The sequence below is a fragment of the Chiloscyllium plagiosum genome, unplaced genomic scaffold (assembly GCF_037043375.1).
Source record: "Chiloscyllium plagiosum isolate Xiang-an unplaced genomic scaffold, Cpla_swu_hap1 HiC_scaffold_45, whole genome shotgun sequence".
Classification (NCBI taxonomy): domain Eukaryota; kingdom Metazoa; phylum Chordata; class Chondrichthyes; order Orectolobiformes; family Hemiscylliidae; genus Chiloscyllium; species Chiloscyllium plagiosum.
In genome coordinates, this window is record NW_028270183.1 from 60,712,468 (window position 1) to 60,725,394 (window position 12,927).

Sequence of the window (12,927 nt, forward strand, 5' to 3'; positions counted from 1 at the left end):
GTGGAGTATTATCCCCTCTCATAAAACAATGTGAGGTTTTAAAGAAATCGTTAAGATGTAAATCTGACAATGTACATATTTCCAATCGATTTACACAACTCGAGTAACAAACTTATTTTCAAATTCCCAGAATGATTGGAAATTTACATACCTGGCCGGTATGATTAAGTTGGATGGAAAAATCTATTTGGATATGAACCATCTCAATGACTGTAACTCGACAGAGCAATTGCTAATGTCTAATATTTCTCCCGTGATTCTATGCAGGTACGAATATTCTCTATAAACTCACTGATAATCTTCGATGCACGCGCAGTTTGGTTTCTATGAAGGGCATGCGCAGTGTCACATTAACCAGGACACGGCGAGACATAGAGCAGCTTTCTCCGGGTGCGGCTACGCTCGGCTTCAGAGAGTGGCGTGTGGGAGACTCACTGGGAGAAAGGAGCGGAGAGAATTCACAAGACGCAGATATAGGTGAAAGAAAACGAAAAAGACTCTCTAGGCCCTGATAAGGAGATGGTGGTCTCTGTCGGGAAAGCGGCCCAGGGTCACGGCCGCCATTTGTTTGAGGGAAGAGGGAGTGCGGGCCTCAGAGCCGCCATCTTGAGAAGGTCAATGCGCGGGTGGGCGGGGCTATTGGGGTCGAGGACAATTGGAGGAAAGACCCACCTTAGATTACTTCACTAAAGACATGAATGCACCCGGTGGATTTTTCTTAACATCAGCAATTGTTTAATACTCACAGGTTTTTAGTTACATCTTTTTTGAAGCATTTAATTCACATTCACTCATTTGCAATGGTGGGATTTGAACCTGTGTCCAGAGCACACTTGCTGAGTTTCTGGATAAATTGTTCCACAATAATGCCAATAGGCCATCACTTCGCCTGCTCACAAGTTGCGCATCCCAGTGCAACAAGAATCAAAACCCTTTCTTCCTGCACAATTGTTTGATCTTGCACTCTGGTGATATTACTTAGTAACTCTCCATGTGGTATCCCTCACTGTGTGGGTCGAATTGTTGCCTCTGTCAGTGTCCCTCGCTCTTGCAGCTACTCCAGATCCTGAGCAAACAGAATTCTCCACTCCAGATAGACGATGGAGACTGGGGTGTTCCAGATTTCTGTCGGACTCAGTGCCATTTGACATGTGTAGCCATCACTGCATCATTTTAATTTCCAATTCTGTTTATCTGTCTGTAGGTACTCAGGAAGGTCCTGACCTAATAGACTTCCCAGCTGCTGGGTGTCTAATCCATCCCTCATTGAAGATGGTTTGTCAGCCAGAGAGACACAGGGCAGGGAGATCTGGAGCCTTCAATAAATCCTGCAGTGAGGTAAGATCACTCACAGTGCAGAGAGCAATGAGAGGGCTCCAAACATCAGTTAACAGGACATGACATAGCTATAGTGCTGGAAGGGGAGCACAATACAGACACACCCCAGGTTCGGTCACCGCCTTTACTGCAAGTTTTGTTGTACTAAGACAACATCGGGAGTGTCACAGTTATCAATCCAAGCCTGTGCTGTCTTAGTGAGCATCAGTACAAAAGAGGGGAAAGCAGGCCTTCCACGAGAGGGTGGGAATGCTGTCTGGGAATGTTCCATTCTGTGTTCCCTCTCCCACACTGTATCTATGGCTTGTCATGTGGATCAGTCATTCTAATGCTAAAAACAGTTCCTATCTCTGTACTTTCCTCCCCTCTCACCAATCACTTCATACGTTTGAACCTGCTCCAGTCCAGACGACCATCCATATCTCTGTAACTTACTTCAGTCTCGACAACATGCCTTGTCACGAGAGCCCACTCCCCCAATAACGCAAGACTTAGGGTCTGTTTCTGTGCTGCATGACTCTCTGGCCGAAGTCACCAATGCTGGCCAGGTTTCCTGAACTGAATGAGTTGCATTTCCCTGCGTTTGGCCCATGGCCCTTCAAACTTTCTCCCCTCCATGTTCCTGCCCAAATGTCTTTTCCATGTTGTAATTGTTCTTGTTTCTCCCATGTGCCACTGGCAGTCCATTCTGTATATGAACCGTCCTCTGTGGAAAATGTTGCCCCTCAGCTCCCTAAGTAAATCTTTGCTCTCGGTCACTCCTCAGGCCTTACCCATTCTGCTGTGGGACACAAACCCTCCCCGGTACAGACTTCCCTCGGACATTTGTGGGTGGCATGGTGGCACAGTGGTTAGCACTGCTGCCTCACAGCGACAGAGACCCGGGTTCAATTCCCACCTCAGGCGACTGACGGTGTGGAGTTTGCACGTTCTCCCCGTGTCTGCGTGGGTTTCCTCCGGGTGCTCCGCTTTCCTCCCACAGTCCAAAGATGTGCAGGTCAGGTGAATTGGCCATGCTAAATTGCCCGTAGCATTAGGTAAGGGGTAAATGTAGGGGTATAGGTGGGTTGCGCTTCGGCGGGTCGGTGTGGACTTGTTGGGCCGAAGGGCCTGTTTCCACACTGTAATGTAATCTAATTTAATTACCCATCCTGCTGTGGGACACAATCCCTCACCGGTACAGATGGCCCTCGGGCCTTACCCATTCTGCTGTGGGACTGAACTCCTCCCCGGTACAGACTCCCTTCTGGCCTTACCCATTCTGCTGTGGGACACAACACCTCCCTGGTACAGACTCCCCTTAGGCTTTACCCATCCTGTTGTGGGACTGAACTCCTCCCTGGTAAAGTCTAATCTTGAGCCTTGCCCACCCTGCTGTTGGACACAACCCCACTTGGGTACAGTTTTCCCTCTGGCCTTACCCATTCTGCTGTGCAACACATTCCATCCCCAGTACAGACTGTCCTCAGGCCTTTCGCATCTTGCTGTGGGACCGAACTCCTCCCTGGTACAGTCTACCCTTGAGGCTTACCCATCCTAATTTGGGACGCATACCCTCCCCAGTACAGATTACTCTCTGGCCTTAACCGTCTTGCTGTGGGATACAACCCCTCTGAGGAACAGACTCCCCTCGAGCCTTACCCATCCTGCTGTGAGACACAACCTCTCCCTGGTGCAGACTCTCCTCGGGCCTTAATCGTCTGGCTGTGGGACACAACCCCTCCCCAGTACAGTCTACCCTTGAGCCTTACCTGTCCTGCTTTGGGTCGCATACCTTCCCTGGTACAGAGTACCCTCGGGCCTCAACCTTCCTGCCGTGGGATACAACCGCTCCCCAGTATACTCTTGACTGGCCTTAACCATCCTGCTGTGGGACACTACCCCTCCCCAGTACAGACTCCCCTCGAGCCTTATCCATCCTGCTGTGGGACACTACCCCTCCCCAGTTCAGACTCCCCTCGAGCCTTATCCATCCTGCTGTGGGACACTACCCCTCCCCAGTACAGACTCCCCTCGAGCCTTATCCATCCTGCTGTGGGACACTACCCCTCCCCAGTTCAGACTCCCCTCGAGCCTTCCCCATCCTGCTGTGGAACACAACCCCTCCCCAGGTCAGACTCCCCTCGAGCCTTCCCCATCCAGCTGTGGCTCACAACCCCTCCCCAGTTCAGACTCCCCTCGAGCCTTCCCCATCCAGCTGTGGGACACAACCCCTCCCCAGTTCAGACTCCCCTCGAGCCTTCCCCATCCAGCTGTGGGACACAACCCCTTCCCGGTACAGACCCCCCTCTGGCCTTACCCATCCTGCTGTGGGACACAACCCCTTCCCGGTACAGACCCCCCTCTGGCCTTACCCATCCTGCTGTGGGACACAACCCCTCCCCAGTTCAGACTCCCCTCGGGCCTTACCCATCCTGCTGTGGGACACAACCCCTGCCCGGTACAGACTCCCCTCGAGCCTTATCCATCCTGCTGTGGGACACAACCCCTCCCCAGTACAGACTCCCCTCGAGCCTTACCCATCCTGCTGTGGGACAGGTTGATAATTATATTGAATAGTATCCCTCCAGTGTGGAAACAGGCCCTTAGTCCAGCAAGTCCACACCGACCCGCGATAGATACCCTGCTCAAAATAGCTTCAAAATACATAGAAACAGTAATCACTGAATTGGGTAAAAACTCCACAGTTACATTGGGCAGTTTAAAAGTCTCGCTGTCTTGTTGATATGTTCCTTTTCTTCAAACAGGAAACATTTTTATTAAAGCAGCAGATGTTCATTGTGAGAGTGTCTCTGTTAAACTAGAATCTGTTCTGTTCTCTGTGTAACAGGCTGTTGTTGTGTGCGATGGACTGTCACTAACAGTGTAATTGACCTGTGAGTCCTTGATCAGGTTTCCTTTGTCTGTAAATCTAATAATCAGTGAACTATGCATCTGCTCTTCTTAGCGAAAACAAAGAATCATTTCTCAACGAAAAAACGGCACATCACAAAGCTATTTCATGGATTTCTGGCACACACCACCTACCAATGTATCTGGTAAGTCTGTTTCCTGAATAATTCTGAACTCTATCTGTAACTCTGAAAGTATCTGTATTGCTTGTCAGTTGATTGAGAATTCAGCCTCTTTGTTCTGAGCTGTTGTGATGCAGGCGGTGGCTTCATTCTGTCTCTGCCAAGTTTGTTTTCTCCTTCTGCTGTGATTCTGGGAGATTCCTTTCTGCAGGTGAGAATATTCAGTGACTGAACATTGAATGATTTTGACTCTAACAGAGCAGTGGCCTTGTTTTCAGCTCATTATTCACTTTCCATTTCCTGGTTGTGTTGAATGTTACAGAAACAGACTCTGAGCAATGTTTCCATTCACTTGTATTAGATTCATTGACAGCCACGTGGTCAGTCAGTTTCAGGCCGATGGATCAGTTTCTCTGTCCTATTAGATGGTGGCCACTTGCACAGTTTCCAATGGTTCACCTCAGTGTCAGGCCGTCAGCTGCTGAAACCCTCCATCCAGCATTTGTTCTCTCTCACCATGACTACTCCAATACAGTCCCAGCTCCTTTCCCACATTCTACCTCCGTATACTCACGATCGCCTCAGGTTCTACTGTCAGTATCCTTACAGCAAGTCACGTAAGTCATCCACCTCCATTTCACGCTGCTCTACATTACATTCAGTCCAAATATAATTTCAGAATTCCATTCATTGCGTTTAAAAACACCCATGATCTTGTCCTGTCCAAGCATCCAGGTTCCATCAGGTAGGTGGGTGTCCGCGTGGTTGGGTTGGAGCAAGAGCAGGAAACTGAGGATCGTACAGGGGACAAAGATGGGGTTGGATGCGGGATGTTTAAGGAGAGAGAGCTGGTGTATTGTTGGGGATAGCTTCTCAGGGGAGTAGCACAGCGGTAGCCAGGTCTATAATACTCAATGGCCTGAGTTATCGGAAGAGGTTGGACAAGCTGGGACATTTTTCTTCAGAGGACAGGAGACATAAGGGAGATCTTATAGAAATGTATATGATCATGAGAGGCATGGATAGGGTGAATGCATTCAGTCTTTTTCCCAGGGTTGAAGAATTGAGGACTAGAGGGCATCAGTTTAACGTTAGAGGGGAAAGAATAAAAGGGAACGTTAGCAGCACCATTTTTACACAGATGCTGATTCTCATACGGAATGAGCTGTCAGTGGAAGTGGCTGAGGCAGGTACATTAACAACATTTAAAAGGCATTTGGACAAATACATGGATAGGAAAGGATTAGAAGGAGATGGGGCATGGGCAGGGAAATGGGGTGACCATAGATGGACATTATGGTTGCCAGGGATCAGTCTGGCCCTTAGGGCCTCTCTCTGTGCTGTAGGACTCTATGACTCTATAACTGACTCTGCTGTAGACCAAGGTCGGGCAAAATCCAAGGGAGCGAAAATGGGAGGAGAAGCACTAGTTGGGGGCATAGACAGGTGTTACTGTGGCTGCGTCTGAGACTGTTGTATCCCTGGTGCCTGGGTCAAGGACATCTCTGAGCATTTGCTTGAAATTCTGAATTGGGAGAATGGGAGGCCAGAGGTCATTGCTACCAACGACACGAGTAGAAAGAGGGATGAGATCCTGAGGAGTAAGCACAGGAAGTAGGGAACGACTGAAAAGCAGAACCTTGAGGCGAGTAATCATTGCGTTACCACCAGTCCCATGTGCTTGTGAGACAAGGAATTGAAAGATAGCAGAGATGAATGCATGGCTGAAGAGCTGGTATAGGGGGAAGAGTTTCAGGATCTTGAATAATTGGGACCTGAAGTAGAGGGGTACTGATATCCTCACTGGGAGGCTTGTTCCTGCTACAAGGGAAGGGTTTAACCTAGAATGGCAAGGTCCTGGGAATCACAGCAGCAGGGCAGCACGTCGGGGGTAAGGAAGGTCGGAAGATGTATACGAGTCAATCAGAAAGGAAATACAGAGAAATGAACACCATTGTACGAATGGGCTGATTGTGTTAATTTCAACACAAGGCGCAACATAGTTAAAGTAGATAAGCACAGATCCGATATTGTGGCCATTCCAGAGATTTGGTTCGGAGAAGGATAGGACTGGCTGCTCAATATTCCAGGGTTTCATTGTTTCAGATGAGATGGAGAGGAGAGTAAAAGAGGCGGAGGAGCTGCATTACCAATCGGGTGAATGTTATGTCTGCACCCAGGACATACTGGAGGGGCTCGCCCACTGAGGCAACGTGGATAAGAAGGATGCAGTTAATGGGATTATACTATAGGACCCTCAATCTGCCAACGATACCTCGAGGTACAAATATCTTGGCAGAATATCTCGGCAGAGGCAATAACAACAGAGTTCTCAAAGTGTCTTTAACTTCCCCACCATTTGCTGGCACTACTTTAGAGCAAGAGGCTGAGACGGTGCAGAGTTTATTAAGTGTATCCAAGAGGGTTTCTTGAAATAGTAGTGTAAAGGAGGGGTAGGGGCCATAGTGGACCTTATATTGCTGAATGAGCCTGGCCAGGTGACTGACCTTTCAGTGGGAGACCATTTTGGAAACAGTGATCACAACTTAAGTTTTTTTAAGGCAGCTACGAATAAATGGGATGTTTCTAAATTGTGGGATTGCAAATGATGTCAGTATTAGGCAGGAGCTAGGGAGTGTTAATTGGGAGGAGCTGTCATCAGACAATGCCACATTGGGCACGTGGGAGTTAGTTAAAGGCTTGCTGATTGGAGTTCACGACCAGCATGTTCCAATAAGGAGGAGGGATAAGGCTGGCAATGTAAGGGCCCCTTGGATAACAAGGGAGGCTGGGAATTTAGTCAAAAGGGGAAAAAAACAAGCCGATGCAAGGTTTGGGAAGCTAGAATTGGGCATGGCATGTGAGGAACGTAAAAAAACAAAAGCTGGAAGCAACCTGAACCGGGAATGAGCAGACCAAGGAGGGGCATGCCCTTCGCAAGTAGGGTTAAAGAGCATCCCAAATCGTTCTGGAGATAATTACTCACAAGAGGATGTGAACATGGATTGTTACAGCGCAGTACAGGCCTTTTGGCCCTCAATGTTGCACCGACCTTTGAAAATAATCTGATGCCTATCTAACCTACACCCTTCCAATATTACCCATATATATGTCCAATGCCCATTTAAATGCCCTTTGCGTCGGCAATTCTACTACTGTTGCAGGCAATTAAGTCACCTCTCGACCTTCTTCTTTCCAACTAAAACAGCCTCCATTCCCTCAGCCTTTCCTTGTAAGACCTTCCTTTCATACCAGGCAATATCCTAGTAAATCTACTCTGCACTCTTTCCACAGCTTCCACATAACTTGGAAAGAAGTCGGGCCAGTCAAGACTAAAGGAAGGAACTTGTGCTTGAAGTCAGTGGAAGTGGACGAGATCCTAAATAATTACTTTGCATCGGCATTCACCCAGGAAAAGGATATTGGGGATAATGAGATTTGTGTGGAGTATGCTAATGTGCTTGGGCATTTTTGAGGTCGAGAAAGAAGCATTAGATTTCTTGAACAGCATTAAAGTGGATTAATCCCGAGGATCCGACGGTAGCTACCCCAGGTTATTGAGAAAGGCAAGACAGGAGATTTTTGGGGTCTTGGACATGATTTTTGAGTCCTCACTTGCCAGTGTAGAGGTCACAGAGGACTGGTGAGTAGCTTATGGTGTTCCTCTCTTCAAGAAGGGAAATAGGGACAATCCAGGAAGTTATAGCCTGGTGAGTCTCACCTCAGTGGTTGGGAAGCTTTGGACAGAATTTTTACGGATAGGATTTATGTGCATTTGGTAAAGAATGACCTAATTAGGGACAGTCAGCGCAGCGCCATGAGATGCACAAGGTTGCTGGTCAAAATGTTTTACCCAGAGTTGAAATATCTTTACTAGAGAATGTGCATTTAAGGTGAGAGGGGGAGAGCTCAAAGGAGATGTGAGGGGTAATGTGTTTTCCACAGAGAGTGGTCGGAATCTGGAACATGTTGCCAGGGATGGTGGAGGAGGCAGAAATGAGAGGGTTGTTTAAGGGGTTTTTGGGTGAGCATGTGAATATGCAAGGATATGGAACAAAGATAGGAAGAAAGGATGAGTTTAATTTGGTGTCACATTCAGCACAACATTCTGGGCTGAAGGGCCCGCTCCTGTGCTGTACTGTTCTTTGTCGTGTTTCTTTTGTTACAACATGACGGTGACCCCCTCTGTTAGTTAAACCAAACACCCAGAAAAGTTCACCTCCCCACATAATCTGTTAAAGTCTTAGTGACAGAAAACTCACACATTCCACTATTTAAAGAAAATAGCATTAATCTATTTTTAACTCAAAGTGAATATTAAACAACTATTCATAAATCTAAGCTCTCCCTTTCTCTTCACTGCATATTATCTGCCTCCAGCCCTATAACTATATGTTATTTCAATAAGACACTTATTAAAATTACATCAATTTAATTTCTAACCCACACAGTGACTCCCCGCAACCCCGTGCGACGCCGTTCCCCGCAACCCCGTGCGACGCCGTTCCCCGCAACCCCGTGCGACGCCGTTCCCCGCAACCCCGTGCGACGCCGTTCCCCGCAACCCCGTGCGACGCCGTTCCCCGCAACCCCGTGCGACGCCGTTCCCCGCAACCCCGTGCGACGCCGTTCCCCGCAACCCCGTGCGACGCCGTTCCCCGCAACCCCGTGCGACGCCGTTCCCCGCAACCCCGTGCGACGCCGTTCCCCGCAACCCCGTGCGACGCCGTTCCCCGCAACACCGTGCGACGCCGTTCTCCGCAAACCCGTGCGACGCAGTTCCCCGCAACCCCGTGCGACGCCGTTCCCCGCAACCCCGTGCGACGCCGTTCCCCGCAACCCCGTGCGACGCCGTTCCCCGCAACCCCGTGCGACGCCGTTCCCCGCAACCCCGTGCGACGCCGTTCCCCGCAACCCCGTGCGACGCCGTTCCCCGCAACCCCGTGCGACGCCGTCCCCACAACCCCGTGCGACGCCGTTCCCCGCAACCCCGTGCGACGCCGTTCCCCGCAACCCCGTGCGACGCCGTTCCCCGCAACCCCGTGCGACGCCGTTCCCCGCAACCCCGTGCGACGCCGTTCCCCCAACCCCGTGCGACTCCGTTCTCCCCCAACCCCGTGCGACGCCGTTCCCCCAACCCCGTGCGACTCCGTTCTCCCCCAACCCCGTACGACTCCGTTCTCCCCCAACCCCGTGCGACTCCGTTCTCCCCCAACCCCGTGCGACGCCGTTCCCCCAACCCCGTGCGACTCCGTTCTCCCCCAACCCCGTGCGACGCCGTTCCCCCAACCCCGTGCGACTCCGTTCTCCCCCAACCCCGTGCGACTCCGTTCTCCCCCAACCCCGTGCGACTCCGTTCTCCCCCAACCCCATGCAATGCCGTTTCTCCCCCCCAACCCCGAGCAACGCCGTTTCTCCCCCCCAACCCCGAGCAAAGCCGTTTCTCCCCCCCAACCCCGTGCAACGCCGTTTCTCCTCCCCAACCCCGTGCAACGCCGTTTCTCCTCCCCAACCCCGTGCAACGCCGTTTCTCCTCCCCAACCCCGTGCAACGCCGTTTCTCCCTCAAACAACCCCGTGCAACGCCGTTTCTCCTCCCCAACCCCGTGCAACGCCGTTTCTCCCCCCCAACCCCGTGCAACGCGATTCCACCCCACCCCATCCAGCTCCTTTGCCCCCAAACCCATTGCCCCAACACCGTTGCCACCACTCTGAGTGTGTGAGAGAGTCCCATGGTTTGTGAGAGAATCACAGAATATCCCAGGGTATGTGCACGCGCGCTAGAGAGAGAGCATCCCAGTGTGTGTGCGCGCGTGCAAGAGCGTGTCCCAGGGTGTCAGCGTGCAAGAGAGAGCGTCCCAGGGTGACCCAGAGTGTAATGGAATCCCAGAGTCTGTGAGGCAATCCCAGAGCGTCCAAGAGTGTCAGAGAGAGTCCCACAGTGTCCCAGAGTTGGTGAAAGAATCCCAGTGTGTCCCAGACTGTGTACCGAGAGTGTGTGGGAGAGGGTCCCAGTGTCCCAGATTGCGTAACGGAATCCCAGATTGTCCCAAAGTGTGTTTGGGATACTTGAGTGTGTGAAAGAATTTGAGAGTGTCCCAGGGGGTGTGAGAGAGTCCCAGTATCCCAGAGTGTGTGAAGGGAATCCCAGAATGTGAAACAGAATCCCACAGTGAGTGAGAGAGAGTCCCAGAGTGTGTAACGGAAGCCCCGAGTGTATGAGAGAATCTCTGAGTGTGCCAGAGTGTGTAAGGGAATCCCAGAGAATCCGTGAGTGTGGAACAGTATCTCAGGGTGTGTGTGAGAGAGTCCCAGGCTGTGCCAGAGTGTAAGAGAGCCCCAGAAAGTGGCAGAGGGAGTCCAAGAGTTTGTGAGAGGGAATCCCAGAGAGTCCCAGATGATGTGAGAGTGTCCCAGAGAGAGAGTGTGTGTGTGTGTGTGAATCCGTGAGACCCAGCGTAGTGTGTCTGTGAGAGTCCCAGTGTGTGTGAGAGAGAGAGAATCCCTGAGACCCAGCGTAGTGTGTGTGTGAGAGTCCAAGAGTGTGTGTGTGTGAGAGAGAGTCCAAGTGTGTGTGTGTGAGAGTGAGAGAGTCCCTGTGTGTGTGTGAGAGAGAGAGAGAGAGTCCCTGTGTGTGTGTGTGTGAGAGAGAGAGTCCCTGTGTGTGTGTGTGAGAGAGAGAGCGAGAGAAAGAGAGCGAGGGTCCCAGAGTGTGTGTGTGTGTGAGTCCCAGAGTGTGTCAGAGAGGGGATACCAGAGTATGAGAGAGAAAGGGAATCCCAGTGAGTCCCAGAGTGTGTGTGAGAGAGGGAATCCCAGAGTGTGTGTGAGAGAGGAAATCCCAGAGAGTCCCCGAGTGTGCGTGAGAGATATGGATTTCCAGAGGGTCCCCGAGTGTCTCTGAGAGATAGGAAATCCCAGAGAGTTTCCGAGTGGGTGAGAGAGATAGGGAATCCCCGAGTGTGCGTGAGAGATAGGGAATCCCAGAGACTCCCCGAGAGATAGGGAATCCCAGAGACTCCCCGAGTGTCTCTGAGAGATAGGGAATCCCAGAATGTGGGTGAGAGATAGGGAATCCCCGAGTGTGGGCGAGAGAGATAGGGAATCCCCGAGTGTGGGCGAGAGAGATAGGGAATCCCCGAGTGTGGGCGAGAGAGATAGGGAATCCCCGAGTGTGGGCGAGAGAGATAGGGAATCCCCGAGTGTGGGCGAGAGAGATAGGGAATCCCCGAGTGTGGGCGAGAGAGATAGGGAATCCCCGAGTGTGGGCGAGAGAGATAGGGAATCCCCGAGTGTGGGCGAGAGAGATAGGGAATCCCCGAGTGTGGGCGAGAGAGATAGGGAATCCCAGAGAGTCCGCGTGTGTCTCTCTGGGATTCCCTATCTCTCAATGTGGGTGAGAGATAGGGAATCCCACAGAGTTCCCGAGTGTCTCGGAGAGATAGGGATCCCCGAGAGTGTGTGAGAGATAGGGAATCCCGGAGTGTCCCCGTGTGTGCGTGAGAGTTAGGGATTCCCAGAGAGTTCCCGACTGTGCGTGAGAGATAGGGAATCCCAGAGTGTCCCCGAGTGTGTCAGAGATAGGGAATCCCAGAGTGTCCCCGAGTGTGTCAGAGATAGGGAATCCCAGAGTGTCCCCGAGTGTGTCAGAGATAGGGAATCCCAGAGTGTCCCCGAGTGTGTCAGAGATAGGGAATCCCAGAGTGTCCCCGAGTGTGTCAGAGATAGGGAATCCCAGAGTGTCCCCGAGTGTGTCAGAGATAGGGAATCCCAGAATGTCCCCGAGTGTGTCAGAGATAGGGAATCCCAGAGTGTCCCCGAGTGTGTCAGAGATAGGGAATCCCAGAGTGTCCCCGAGTGTGTGTGAGAGGTAGGGAATCCCTGAGTGTCCCCGAGTGTGTGTGAGAGATAGGGAATCCCAGAGAGTCCCAGAGTGTGTGTGAGAGATACGGAATCCCCGAGGGTGAGAAAGAGATTGGGAATCCCAGAGTGTCCCCGAGTGTGTGTGAGAGATAGGGAATCCCAGAGAGTCCCCGAGTGTGTGTGAGAGAGGGAATCAAAGACTGTTCCCGAGAGTGTGTGAGAGATAGGGAATCCCAGTGTCCCCGAGAGTGTGTGAGAGATAGGGAATCCCGGAGTTACCCGAGTGTGTGTGAGAGACATGGAATCCCCGAAGTTGAGTAAGAGATTGGGAATCCCAGACTGTCCCCGAGTGTGTGAGAGACAGAGGGAATCCCAGAGTGTCCCCGAGTGTGCGTGAGAGATAGGGAATCCCGGAGTGTCCCCGAGAGTGTGTGAGAGATAGGGAATCCCGGAGTGTCCCCGAGTGTCTGAGAGACAAAGGGAATCCCAGAGTGTCCCCGAGTGTGCGTGAGAGATAGGGAATCCCGGAGTTACCCGAATGTGTGTGAGAGATAGCGAATCCCCGATTGTGTGTGAGAGATAGGGAATCCCAGAGTGTCCCCGAGTCTGCGAGAGAGTTAGGGATTCCCAGAGAGTTCCCGAGTGTGCGTGAGAGATAGGGATTCCCAGAGAGTCGCCGAGTGGGTGTGAGAGATATGGAATCCCCGAAGTTG

The 12,927-nt window shown here is 51.5% G+C and overlaps 1 long non-coding RNA gene across 1 annotated transcript; it reads left to right on the forward strand.

Annotated features, from left to right (window-relative positions):
* The first annotated feature begins 1,202 nt into the window (after positions 1-1,202).
* On the forward strand, positions 1,203-8,788 carry LOC148136693 (uncharacterized). Its single transcript, XR_015754430.1, has 3 exons — positions 1,203-1,338; positions 4,286-4,376; positions 7,647-8,788. It is a non-coding gene; the product is annotated as an uncharacterized LOC148136693 (long non-coding RNA).
* The last annotated feature ends 4,139 nt before the right edge of the window (positions 8,789-12,927 follow it).